This window comes from Hetaerina americana, unplaced genomic scaffold (assembly GCF_022747635.1).
Source record: "Hetaerina americana unplaced genomic scaffold, ioHetAmer1.1.p SCAF_1, whole genome shotgun sequence".
Taxonomy (NCBI): domain Eukaryota; kingdom Metazoa; phylum Arthropoda; class Insecta; order Odonata; family Calopterygidae; genus Hetaerina; species Hetaerina americana.
Genome location: NW_027286069.1, coordinates 100,028,766 through 100,042,847, shown reverse-complemented (window position 1 = coordinate 100,042,847; position 14,082 = coordinate 100,028,766). Strand labels below are relative to the sequence as shown.

Genomic DNA, 14,082 nt, shown 5'->3' with positions numbered 1-14,082 from the left:
AGTCTCCTTAGCTGAGGGGTCAAGGGTGGGGTTGCCCGTGCCGGGAGTATTTCCTACGAAGCGAGCCTTTACAGACACAGGTGAGAACTTAGGAAGGATTTCTATCTCCTTTTCGAAGGTAGTCCACGCGAAGAAGGCAAATCTCTAATATAATGTGTTTATTCACCTTGGAGACTTCAACGCAAAGCTTGGCAGAGAAGATTTATAAGTGCATAGCTGGAAAATACTCTTAACATACTGAATGAAATGAAAGTGGTAAGATGAGGAAGATAATGGGTCGTTAATAAAAGGTCCCTATGTTGAACACAAAGTCATGCAGAAATAAATCTAGAAAATGTCAGTTACGAGAGTAAACAATACAATCGATCATTACCAAGTTGATAAGTGAAAGAATTTTGTTTCGTGGGAAGTAAGATTACCTATGATAGAAAAAGCAATGAGATATAATGACCAGAATGCTTAGATATAGAAGGGTTCTACCATACCGTAGTTGACTGATATACTGTCATGACCATCCTATTTATGAACGTAATATTGGTACTCCCAGTTTATTTGCAGTGCCTTCATTCATTCATAAAGTGCCACTTTCTGATTAGATATTTAATTATGGACTCCATATTATGTCGCAAGTTTGCGACATGGTACTCCTTTCCTGGCTCCTCCGAATACGTAACCTAGGCGGAGCCCTCGTCCCAAGTTGAGTCAGAAATAGGACACGCTGTCGCGACAAGCGCAACACAGTCGAAGCTTCGTGCTCTACCGGTCACCGCCAGATAACCAACTGACCTCTTTTCGCCCCGCGATCAGGGCTTTTATACCCAATTTAGGAGCCGGGGGAGGAATACTCTTGAAACATCGTCTTTGGTCACGTGGGAGTTTTGGAGGAGCCAGGGAAGGAATGCCATGCTTCATACTTGCAACATTGTGATTTTGATCGCTTGGGGTATTCGGAGGAGCCAGGAAAGGAGTACCATGTCGCAAACTTGCGACATAATATGGAGTCCATAATTAAATATCTAATCAGAAAGTGGCACTTTATGAATGAATGAAGGCACTGCAAATAAACTGGGAGTACCAATATTACGTTCATAAATAGGATGGTCATGACAGTATATCAGTCAACTACGGTATGGTAGAACCCTTCTATATCTAAGCATTCTGGTCATTATATCTCATTGCTTTTTCTATCATAGGTAATCTTACTTCCCACGAAACAAAATTCTTTCACTTATCAACTTGGTAATGATCGATTGTATTGTTTACTCTCGTAACTGACATTTTCTAGATTTATTTCTGCATGACTTTGTGTTCAACATAGGGACCTTTTATTAACGACCCATTATCTTCCTCATCTTACCACTTTCATTTCATTCAGTATGTTAAGAGTATTTTCCAGCTATGCACTTATAAATCTTCTCTGCCAAGCTTTGCGTTGAAGTCTCCAAGGTGAATAAACACATTATATTAGAGATTTGCCTTCTTCGCGTGGACTACCTTCGAAAAGGAGATAGAAATCCTTCCTAAGTTCTCACCTGTGTCTGTAAAGGCTCGCTTCGTAGGAAATACTCCCGGCACGGGCAACCCCACCCTTGACCCCTCAGCTAAGGAGACTTCATGAAATGGCCCAAACCACCGTCCCCCAAAAGCCTTGTGTCAAATTAAACCGTCAAGTACCGCAGACCCAACTCTCTCCGTTTGAAAGGGATGCCTACTAACATGGGACTCTGCTTGAACCACACACAATCGCTGCGTTTGCCATGGTCGAATCCACCCGCGCTCATTGAAATCATTCCTACCCCTCCACTTATTTCCCCTCTCACGCGGGAAGCCATCGGATAGGTCAGCGTGAAAGGACCTCTCCACCTCAACAAACTTATTGCCCTCCTCACCTCCTTCACTCATTTCACCATACCAGCGCACTCATCGGCCAGGTCATCTAGAGTAGACGAGTTTTACCCCTCTTTCATTCGTGTCCCCCCCTCTCTCGTCCTAACCTTCTCCCTCACATCCCCTCCCTGTCCCAGGCGGGCGTCATAAGTCTCCCATTACCCTGGCTTGCTCTCCGACACTTCCCGCGCCCGTATCTTCCAGCTCCTCATTCCCTTTCCATCTCGCCTTTTCGCCAATATTGCTTTCTTCTGTTCCTGCCAGGCTTCCTTCTCGCGGGTGGGGCGTGAGTGGAGCTCTCCTGGTTCGGACGGACGAGAAGTGAATGTCGGAGGGATTGAGCCGCTCCAGTGGGTCAATGGAATTACTGGACGCTGGTCCGCGTATTCCAGGTGGGCTTAAATGAGTTTCACCAACTATTGCCGTCGATTTATATCTTAGTAATCGATCCGAAGGGATTTTTTGAAATATGACGATTATTGTAAGACTCGCGAGCTCTTAGCCCGCGTGAAACTTTAGAATCCAGTGAATGGGAACATTCAAATCATATCTCTGTGTTCTAATATCGTTTTCCTCAATTTATGAATACCACATGATTTTCCAATTTTAATTTCAGATTTCTCAAATATATCGACCAGGATTTCATTCTGGGGACCACTTAACAGTATGTAACATTTCGGTTGTCTAGACTACCCCGTCGCATCATTCTAGTAGGAATATTAATGTAATACGTATGTCAAATGTTTGGCGCAGTTACTTGGCAAGGAAAGATCCAGGCAGATAAGTTGTACATTCTTATCTCTCTTCATACACTTGAGTTAAAATTCTTTCAAAGTGAAGATAATTACTCCTAGTTGAGTTAAATATGTCATTTAAAACTCATGCCAAGTAATTATGACCTGGTAAAAAAATTGTAAGTTATAGCAATCGTTACATACTATCAAATTTTTAAGAATGTTTTTGCATTCTTAGTGACTAGGTAAATAACAAGACTTCAATGAAGATCAGGTTGGTGAGGCAGCTAGTGTATTGGCTTCCAATGTTGAAGGCCTGTGTTCGAATCATCATGATGGAATAACTTTTCTCAGATATCATGATTCATAATTGTGTGTCAAATGCTATAATGGAGTAGTCTTAAATTGTGTGCCCCTTGGCATCTTTCCCCGATAGTAGAACTGACAATTGTGTCCTCTCCCCAACCCCATTCCCAGATCGACATTCTAGGGTATTTATTCAAGCACAAATGAGAAGATGAACTTCACATGAACTTCTATCCCCAATATTGGTCATGGAGATGACCCTCCTCTGTGATCCTCAAGTTTGCTTTTCTACAAATGATCAATGAGGCTTAAAATGAAATATTTAAGATAGTTCTATCAGGTCTGAGATGCATAACATCCAGTGTGCCTATCTGTGCAAGATTTGCAGCTTCTTTTTCAACAGAACTCTGTCAGCCCAAATGTATGTACTGAGTGATAGCCTGCACCATGGTTTTTATTATGCCATCTGCAGATACATGTGAGCACATGTGAACAAATGTGCCCAATACTACAGGAATATAAATATAGATTCAAGCACACAAGAGAACTGGGAGAAAGGCAGTACTTCTTCAAACTTGTTTAAATATTTGGTAGTCATCTCTGGAAAGATTTCATGGAAAGAATTTTAATGAAAAAATCACTGTGAGTAAATCAAAATTTAATGAATTTTCATAATATTGCATTTCATAGTAATTGAAAACAGTGTTGCTGACAATGTAATCAGCATGTATTTGATTTCTAAAATTAAAAAGTTTGAATGGTAGATTACTTTCATAAAGGTATTGAACAATTTAGAGAAAAAATTCAAAGTCATCTAATCATACCCATCATATAAATCTGCATTCGAATATCTTACTTTCCTTATTTAATTTAGTCTTTTTATCTTGGCCAAATTCATTTAACCATCTGAAATGCAGTTCTGAATCCATGTACAGAAAAAGCAAAAATAATAATAATAATTCAACCGCACAGATCCAGAGATGGGGAGATTTTTGAACCAACTTTTCCTAGTTCCATTAATTATTGTTGAATTTTTTCTTAGTTGCCTTGACCCCCAAACTGTTCATGTGGTTGAATGATACTTTTTTAAGTCATAAACTCCCCCATACTGCCACCCCTCCCATTGTTGTACTTTTCTAAATTTGTACTTCCTATCTAAAGATTGGTGGACCTCGACTCTTACCCCAAGCCTAGAATGGACTCCACTATGGAAGAAACTGTTTTTTGATGTCTGCAACATCTCCTATTCATCATCAGGCTAATTTTGGTGTCACCATTTGTGCGCTCTCAACTGAAAGAAGCCACATTCTGATGCTTGCTAGACCACACGAGGTCTGCTGAGAGAGGAGAGGGGACAGGGAAGAGGACAGGATTCACACTGCAAGTATTGATGTAAGCTATTTTAAACCTTTATATATTTTATCCCTTCTTAGAAAATGTGCAGATATTTGACTTCAATATCTTTGTAGTGCTTCTACAAGAAGTAGTGAGCATTATATGTAGTTAGTGGCATGTCTCAAGCCAAAGAGGACTATTTGTTCTTCAATAAATTGAAAGCCTTTCATTTTATTTTTCAAATTTTGATTTGTTTTCTTATTTTCTTTCTCGATTGGATCTTTCATTTGAAGAAAACTTTTTCCAAATTAATCTCATATTTCCCTTTAACTGGTTGGATGCAAGTCAGCTATTGTGCTCTGTGAAATTAAGTTTTCTTTGAACCTTGGCTTAAATTTTAGTTAGAACACAGTTGTGGTCTTTGTCTTTTAATTTATTTTAAAAAACACAAAGAACCTTATGTTGATTGAGGGATTGTGGTTAGGATATTTTTCCTCCAATGGGTTCAAGGATGGTTGGGGCACTTGTTCTAAGGAATGAAGGAGTGGGTTATCAGGGTGAGTTATTTTTAGAAAAAGGTTTCAATAATCAGTATATATGAAATTCAATGGCCTTCATGGACCCATTTTGATCATGTGAAGATTGTGTCTCTGCTTTTCCTTAGTTTTGGCGGTTTGAATTTTCACTTAAATGAGTTGGTGGGCATCCTCCGTGAAAACTCTTAGCATTTATTTGTATGATTTCTGTGGCTTCCAAGATGAGTTCAAGTAAGAATCAGCTCTCAATGGCCATCAATTTTGCCTCTCAAAATTACATGTGGAGCAAAGGCCACTCCGCGCATGTTATGCAATCACTAACAGAGAGTATTGCTTGTTATTTCAATACCTGTATTGTGTAATTGCAAGTGACAGTTTAGGTCCGTATGAATGGACATTGTAAGACCTACTACATCCTTTCACCTTGCAAATGCCTCCTGGGATGCTTTTAATTATAAAATTCTTTGTATTAATTGTAAAACTGCTTTCAGACCAGATAGACCAAAGCTCAGGAAAACCCAGGACAACTAAGTCATCAATTCCCAGTCATAGCCTAATCCTCTTGTTACTGCAATTAACAACTTAAACCTTTCTGTTACCTATTTTCTTACCTCTGTATCAGCCCCCTCTCTCCACATCCTTCTTTCAGTTCTTTGCTTTTTTCTCTGTGCTTGCCTATTTTTCATTACCTCATTTTGTTGGGCCATATTGTCCAGGAAAGTCCGTTCACCTGCTGATAAATCTCACTGAAAGGTAATCTATAATGAACAAGATGTTTTGTCTTTCGAGGGGTGTTTCCTGGAACTACCATGCCTGCATTGAAAGCAATGATTAATTATAGCTTACTTCTGTTGAAATTTCACTGTTATAAACAAACTCCACTCAAACTGACATTTATGTAGACTTGCCTGGAGTGAAAATTATTATACTTTATCTGAATTGAGAAAATTATTCAATCTGACTTACCCAAAGGGATCATAGAGTTACAAATCAGTTGTCTCTTGACCTTAATAATCAGGTTCTCATGGGCCCATGGATTGTGACCCCCAATGGGGCTTGGGAGGGTTTCATGTGGGATTGCCAGCCGAAATACACTACAATTTATAATGGTGTTTAAACAATTTGGATTTCAATTAGCATCATGGTTTGATTAATATCATTATCTAAAATATTCGATAAAACTCATTAAGACAATCCCAATGAAAATTTTCTGTCACTTCTAAGAAGGCAAAGTTCTTTGTCTCTCCCAGCAATACTTGCCTTGGATATATATCCTCCAAAAGTGTTCTTAAATGTTTTAGCACTGAAGTGTTATTTTATTTGAATAGCTTAGGGACAGAGGGGAATGACCCAAGCTATTTTGGTATAAGGCTGACTGGAGAAGGCTGAAGGGAAGGTTGAAGACTTGTCATGGGACTTTGAGGGGCCAAATTGGATGCAGTTGGCAGGGCATCTATACTTTATTACCCATTATTTTCCTCCATTCCTTCCATTTCTCTCTTCCATTGCAATTCCTGTCTTCTCTAAGCCCTTCATCACCACAATTCATTGAGAGATAATTGGTGATAAGACAGTGGATTGGATTGGTGCTGTTTGGTGTCACATCAATTGGATTACTGCAAGAAATATGATCATATGATATATTTTCAAAATGACTCTTTGACAGAGAAAAGTTTTGACTTTAGATTTCTAATACCCTTGCTGGGAATCATGAAGATAATTTGCTGGACAACCCACTGAATACTTCTGAATTTCCACTACCTGTGCCTTTAAATAAAATTTTCAATGAAAAAATGAAGGGTTGACCTACATAGGTAAGAGGGTATTTGTAGTAATTAAAAAAATTATGTGCAATCAGAGTTAAACTTCAACAAGGTCTGATTTTGATATTCATTGCTGTTGTAGCTTTGTAATAGTGATGTCATGGTTATGACTACTCCTACAGCTGCTTCTGAATCCTACGTGTTGCAGCATAACAGTAGTAAAAGCAAGCAATTACAGCGGTTGCATGTGGGCAGTATTCGTGGCAATGGTGGTGAGTTTTTGAAGGACTTAGGTCTCACTATTCATTAAATAAATCCAAATATATGATTGTTTATAACTTGATAACCACAGTTGAGTGCTAAATTAAATTTCTTTTCATCCTTGTTGACAGCATGCATTTCATGAAAGTTCAAATTACTTCACTGGAATGAGCTCGTAAACATTGAATAAATGCAAAACACTGCTTGCAAAAGAGTTATCTAAAAAGTGGAAATTGAGTAAAAATTCAGGATCCGACTAGAACATGAGATCAACCAAGATTCAGGTGTATATGGTGAAACCCTCCCTATTGCTCAGCGACAACAGCTTCAGCCAAGGGATATCACAGATTATTTCATGTGACCCTTGGGTTGCTTCCTCACGTGATACCGCCAGAAGGATAGAAATGTCATTGAAAAGCTCTGGTTTCCCAGGGAGATCTGGTTAACTGACAAATAGCACATGTAATCAATCAGTTTGTAATGGCCTATGAAGAATTTTGAATGAAATAGTGTTTTCAAACATGCTAAATTTTTATTCCTAATCATAATAAAAGGTATTTTTTACAGAAACAGAGTTAGTCAACTTATAAGGCCAATCGCTTCCAGCATTCGTGATAGGTATCTGTCCTGCTATGATGGTAAAGGATGAAATCAAATGAACATATCATTGGAAGACGTGGCCGTCTAAGAGAAGTGCTGGACTGCTGACTGGAGGGCCCGGATTTGATTTGAAGTCCTGCGTCTAAGGCACCCTTTCCTCCACCAAGCTGCTTTTTTTGGGGACCAGATCTTCCTGAGAAACCATAACCGGCTAATGGAAAGGCACTGATCCCCCTTCCCTGATGTATGAATTTAACACACCATTGGGCTTAGTATTGAGTGAACTCTAAGGTCACTAACAAAAAAGAAATTTGGGTTGATTACTGTGATATTTTGTGGTTCATATCACAGTGGTGCCTAGCGTCCAAGTATTTAAAGGTTTATCATGATGTGGCTTGATTATTCTAGTTTTCATAATTAATAGATTTATCACTATTTGATGTGATCTAACCTTTAACATGAAACATGTAAATAAAGAATTTTCCTATCTATTCGTGGAGTAATGAAATATTTTTAAAAATATTTAACAGGCAGCCATGCAATTTTTAATTGCCAGAAACCAGCTTCAACCAATAGACCAAATGCACAAAGGCAGGTTAAAAAAATCCATTCCAGTTCAAAAGTTGAAGGGTGATTTAGTGTCTTCAATTATTAAAGCTAGAAAAACATTAAACAAACACCAATGAGTTTATTGCAATAAAGTAACCATAGTGAAAAATCTGTTGTGTAGTGGCCCTTGGAAATGTTTCATTAAGACCCATGAACCCCAGAGAGCCTTAGTCAGTCACTCGTATGTAGATGGCTTGCTTTCATTTGATATTTATTTCAAAAGTTTCTTCCAATTAACAGTTGCCAGGTATAAAGGTTAATTTACTTCAATCCTTCCAAAGGTTTTCGCTCCTTTTCTCCACTTCAGTTTCTCTAATGTCCAAATTCTTAATCTTCAAACTGGATAATTGAACCTGAATGGAGTGGTCCAATGAAATATGAAGAGCATTGATATTGCATTAGCATTGACATTTTGAAGTAACCTAGTATCATCCACTCCTACTTGAAATCATTCCATTAGTATAAGACATTATCTAGTTCTGTAATTGGCAGGTAAATCTGGTCCAATAAATTACTGTCCATAAACAGCTTTGATCAACAGTGACCAGAGTCATAATCCTTGTCTTGATGTCAGTTCCCATACAAATCAGAGCTACTACTTGATTATAATCTTTTTTTTTTTAATTCCTTGGTATCTTATTTTCATTTGATAAATACATTTTCCTGGTACTAAATGTAGGTCTAATAATAATAATAATAATAATTATTATTATTATTGTTAATTTACTGGTAAAGGTAGGTTTACTATTAAAACTAGATACCAAACAGTACAGTGACTACTTCCTTGCCTCACCTAACTAAACAACCCAGCATGCAGCACTAAAATAGACCTGCTTCAAATTATTCTTACCACCTTATTCCATTCTGTCTAATATGCTTCTACTACTACTACTACTACTACTGCTACTACTACTACCACCACCACCCCTTCCTCGCCTAACATTCTCCCATCTATTACAATTTTCAACACCCCATTGCTAATCAAGAGAGTGGGCATCCACCTTTCCTGCCCGATTATTGCCAGCAATCCCTTCTACTCTCCCATGATTCATAGTACTTCCGAGTTTGTGGGGTTAGAATTCATTACAGTCTGAATTCCTTATTCCTTTGAAACTAAGCAAATGAATCTTAATTAGGTTGCTGATATGAATCCCATTCATAGGTAAACATAATTAATTTGAGAATATGACTTACTAAGTGAAGTATGGATAGTAGTTTGTAAAGTTAATTTTCTGGTTCAATGGAAAGCATGCATCATAGTTTTTCCACGTCATAGGGTAATAAGGTTAAAGGGTAAATTATTCCTTCAACTTTTCGTCTACGCAAAATATTCTGTGAACTTATTTAAATTTACTTCATTTGAATTTGGGTGAAAGCCAAAGAAACTACATTGGAGGTGCAGAAATAGTATCCCTGAAATATCAGGAACATGGATTTAGTCAAACCCATTTGGAAAGTCTTGTTTGCACTATTGTTTAAGAATAAATTACTTATTTGACACTTTTGTATTCTAATATTTTGAAATTAATAAAGGTTTTGAATATATTCCTGCATTAATGATTCTTATGAATAATTAAAATGGTAACCACTATGACTGCTGTAATAGAGCATGTGAAAGTTGAAACCAGTGCAGTGGATAGAACTGCATAGATCAACTGTACCATTGGAACTGTGTTGAGATGAAGTTCCTAAGGACTATTTGGAAAATGCTATTATTAGCTAGCATTCAAGTGTTTTGGGTCAAATAAAACTCTTCTATGCTACACAATGGACCGTTTTCTTTGAAATAAAAATTACATGGAATACTGAATATGAACTAGGAGAAATTGCTACCAATTAGGGATGCCACCCCATTCATAATTTGAACATCTAATTTGTGTACACACTGACAGTTAAATTATGAAGTTCCAGCGCATTCTATGAAAATGAGCTGGAAGCAATCGAAATGATGCGTCATATCTTAAATTAACCGTGCCCCAATGTCGAACGTAGCCCATGAAGCCAAATACATTTTGAATGGCGATGTAATAATTGAGTTTCGAAATTACACGTCGGTGTCTCTAGTGGGAAAAGGATGTACTAGGATATGCAGGTATTTGAGGAGGTTTCAACTAGTGAAGGCATACGCCATCTGTTGTCTGGATTCTAAACCAACCCAATAATTAATTTTTTGTTCATTAATTTTCAGTTAATTGTCACCAGAGGTTTTGACAGTAGGTTCAGGATGCCGCGGGGGATCAGGAAAACATTTAAATATTGAATATTTTTGTGAGGAGGGCTGCCATTTTTTCCGGCGCCCCGCCGCCCGGCTGGAAAAATCGGCAGCCTTCCTCACAAAAATATTCAACATTTAAATGTTTTCCTGATCTCCCGCGGCATCCTGAACCTGCTGTCAAAATCTCTGGTGACACTTTTGCGTATATTAGCGGAGCGAAAATATTTTGCAAAAAAAAAAATTTCGGCTGCAAAAGTGTATCGAAGTAACATATGCTATACTCTCATCTCAACCATCCGCCTCTTATCCCCCGGGCTACCGGGTTTCTTGTAATTTGGAGGTTCGGAACTATTATTTTTTCTGCAAAACTACGGACTTTGCCGATTTTTTCTTAAAATCACATCGATGAACACCGCAAGGCTCTTCACTTGACGAATCCGAGGCATCTGCCTGTCTCGACGCCTCTCTCGCCTGGCGAGGGGCTCTGGACTTAGAATATTTTTCTCAGGATTTGACTTCACGTAAATTTTCTCGGGGAGGCTAGGCACCTCACGGTACTCTTTGAGACGGCTCGTGAGCGGTTGGCCGTCAATGGAGCATCTCTTTTTTGAAGCGTGAGCCGGTTCTTGGAAAACATTCGATACCATGCTTTTTCGCATCTATTTATTGGACTTTGTGTAGTTCGGCATATGACGTAATTTTTGGCCCGGTGCGAGCTCAAATGTTTGTTGTAATCACGAATTTCACCTTAAAAACCAAAGAACAATTGTTCAGAGTGCACACAATGCTGATATGCAGGATAGGATAAAACTACTTTAGAGTTATTTGGCATTTTAGGCTACCAACGTACGTATTAACGCATCTTTTCATATTTTTAACACATAGTAGAGCTTCTACTTTACTATTTCATGCCGATAATTAAAATAATGCCTCTTTCACGTTTTTTTGGCTTTTAAACAATCTATTCGATAAAAAATTGCTGCGAATAGATATTTGCAATAGACACCGACACTTCATTGTTAACTATCTACTTATAATTCTGTTTTAATTCATGACGAATTTAATAACCCGCTTTGCCGAATGTTGAGTATGGCTGAGGGTGTAAATATATTCAGTCTCATTTGTTGGAGATTATTAGAATATATCAATTACAGTTATCTGTACTTAAGGTAACAATTCAAATCAACATTTTTATTTAGTTTTGACCTCCCAAAAAAAGATTAATTTTTGGCTGAATTCCTGTACTTCTCTTTTTCCTTTTTAAGCAGCACATTAAGGCAAAGTTAAGTCATTCAGAAGTTATACCAAGAGAAAGATTTAAAAATTATACATCATTCATTTGTTTCTTTCACCTTTATTACTCATAAAATACATTGGTTGAAATACATGTGTAGTAGAAATCGCATCAGTATTCCAAATGTACTTTTAACCAAAACATTTTACTGAAATGTCCTCATAGCCACTTTCCACAAAGTTGGCGGTGGAGGAGTTACAGTCTATTCAGAGGTCTCATTCAAGGCTGACACCCACATGAAGGGCACTTCTTTATATGCTGACGGCACTGTCCAACTTGGCACCAGCAAGGAAATATACACATTCCTTCGGTGATAAAGCTTGCTGATCAAGTTTGTTTCCCATGGATGCTGCTCCTCCTCTCACCTAGCATAAGCATCCAATTGAAGACCTGAAGGAAAATTTAAATATGATTATGGATTTCAAGTTAATGTGGTTTTTTTAAAACTACTTTTATGATGTTTTGAACAAAAATATAAATACTTGTGTGTTCAAACTGGCTAAAGAAATATTTACTGGTTTAAGATTCAACTATAAAAAAACCTCACAGCTCAGACAGAAGTGACCTAATGGACATCAGAGGAGGAAAACCACTGGTAAATGTCAAAACCAGAATGCCTCAATCACCGAATGACACCATTCATGAAATTTTTTAACCATCGGGTGAAATCACTAATTGCCCAAAAACAGAAAAGAATGAAACGAAGAAATTGCATATACAGTTACTGAAGGAATGAGTGCCCAAATAACATTTTTATTCTCCACGGACCATACATATCATGTGCATACAGGAGTCTTCAAACAAAGAAATTTACAAAATACATTTTGGCACAATGAATATGCTAAAAAAAAGTGTACATATTAGAGTATTTAAGAAAAACTATGCATCACAATTACTTTGAGCAAAGGTTTCCACGGCATTGAATTGCTTGTCTTTGCATTTCCGGGTTCTCCATCCCCATTGGTTGCCTTTTGGTGACGACAGTGTCGCTGGCCATCCTGCCTGCATCTTCAGGTCGAAGGTATTTTTCAAAGCTTTCTCGTCCGCTTTATATAGAGCTGGCAGTCAAGTACTAGCTCTCATTCAAGGCTGACACCCACATGAAGGGCACTTCTTTAGATGCTGATACCACTGTCCAACTTGGCACCAGCAAAGAAATATACACCTTCATTCCTTATATCTTTCTGTGAGAAAGCTTGCTGATCAACTATGATTCCCATGGGTGTTCCTGCTCTTCTCACCTAGCATAAGCATCCAATTGAAGACCTGAAGGAAAACAATTTAAATATGATTATGAATTTCAAGTTAATGTGGTTTTTCAATACTACTTTAAGGATGTTTCAAGCAAAAATATAAATACTTGTGTGCTCAAACTGGCTAAAGAAATATTAACTGGTTTAAGATTCAAAGATTAGTTCCCCTTAAAAAATTAAAAAAATTGAAATTAAATGAGTATATCTGTAATGAAAAAATGGTTAAGAATGGCTTGCTGAAATAAATAACTTCAGACCATCACTCATAAATAACATGTCAGAATATTCAATTGTTCACGGCTCAACCTGTACGCTAATAAAGGACAGTGGAAAGTTACTTTGTATTCTTAATTTTATTAACATGTCAGAAATTTGAATCTATAATGCATTAATGTAATTAATCCTTAGGCTTTCGTGCCGTCTATCTGATGAATCCATGCTGATTTCCGGGAATTACCGTCGCGTAGTTTAGTTGGTGGACAACTGTTTTGCCCCCAGTCCCGGAGGCATCTTCAGGTCGAATTGATGTGCGTTGCATTTTGGCCGCTATATATAGGAGACGCTGGCTGGCCGGGAGCTCTCTGATTGGATCTTTCTTGATGGCGAGTGGGAATCACCCTTTCCCAAGTGGAGGTCGGTGTAGCCGTCCACTACAAAAATTGGGCCGGCACGGTTGAAGTTGTATGGATTTTTTATTTTTTCCACCGCTTCTCTGATGAGTCGCGGAAAATATCGCCTTTCTCTTGCCAGCACTCTAGTCTGGTCGAACTTTATAGAGTGTCCAGGTTCCGACCACGCATGTTCGGCAATTGCCGAAAGTCAGAACTGTTTCTTATCTGTGGCTCTTTGGTGCTCCTTGGTCCTGCATCTGATGGACCTCCCTGTTTGACTGATATATGACTTCCCACACGTGCACTTTATCTCATATACACCTTTGTGCATGAGACCGGGGATTAGGTCCTTTGGCTTAGATATTATGTCGCCGATTTTTCTGGCTGTGGAGAACCTAGTGGTTATGTTATGCTTCCGTAGTAGCTTGCTTATCTTCTCAGCCGTTCCGGCGACATTGGGGATGTAGCATATGCAGCTGGTTTTTCTTTTTCAGGTTTCTTCTCGCTCTGTTCCTTGGCCAGAATCCCCTCTTTCGTCAACTCCATTTCCTTTATGACTGTCCTTTTTTGGACCATGTGTTCTGGGTATCCATTTTTCCCCAGCGCAGAAACGAGGTATCTCTTTTCTAATGGGAGTGATTCGGCATCGGAGATGGCGTAGGCGCAATGAACTAGTGT

At 38.3% G+C, this 14,082-nt stretch overlaps 1 long non-coding RNA gene across 1 annotated transcript; it reads right to left on the bottom strand.

The window, feature by feature from the left end:
• Positions 1-11,594: 11,594 nt before the first annotated feature.
• LOC139686774 (uncharacterized) lies at positions 11,595-13,418 on the bottom strand. Its single transcript, XR_011700561.1, has 3 exons — positions 13,251-13,418; positions 12,437-12,806; positions 11,595-11,930 (listed from the first exon to the last, which is right to left on the bottom strand). It is a non-coding gene; the product is annotated as an uncharacterized lncRNA (long non-coding RNA).
• Positions 13,419-14,082: the final 664 nt, after the last annotated feature.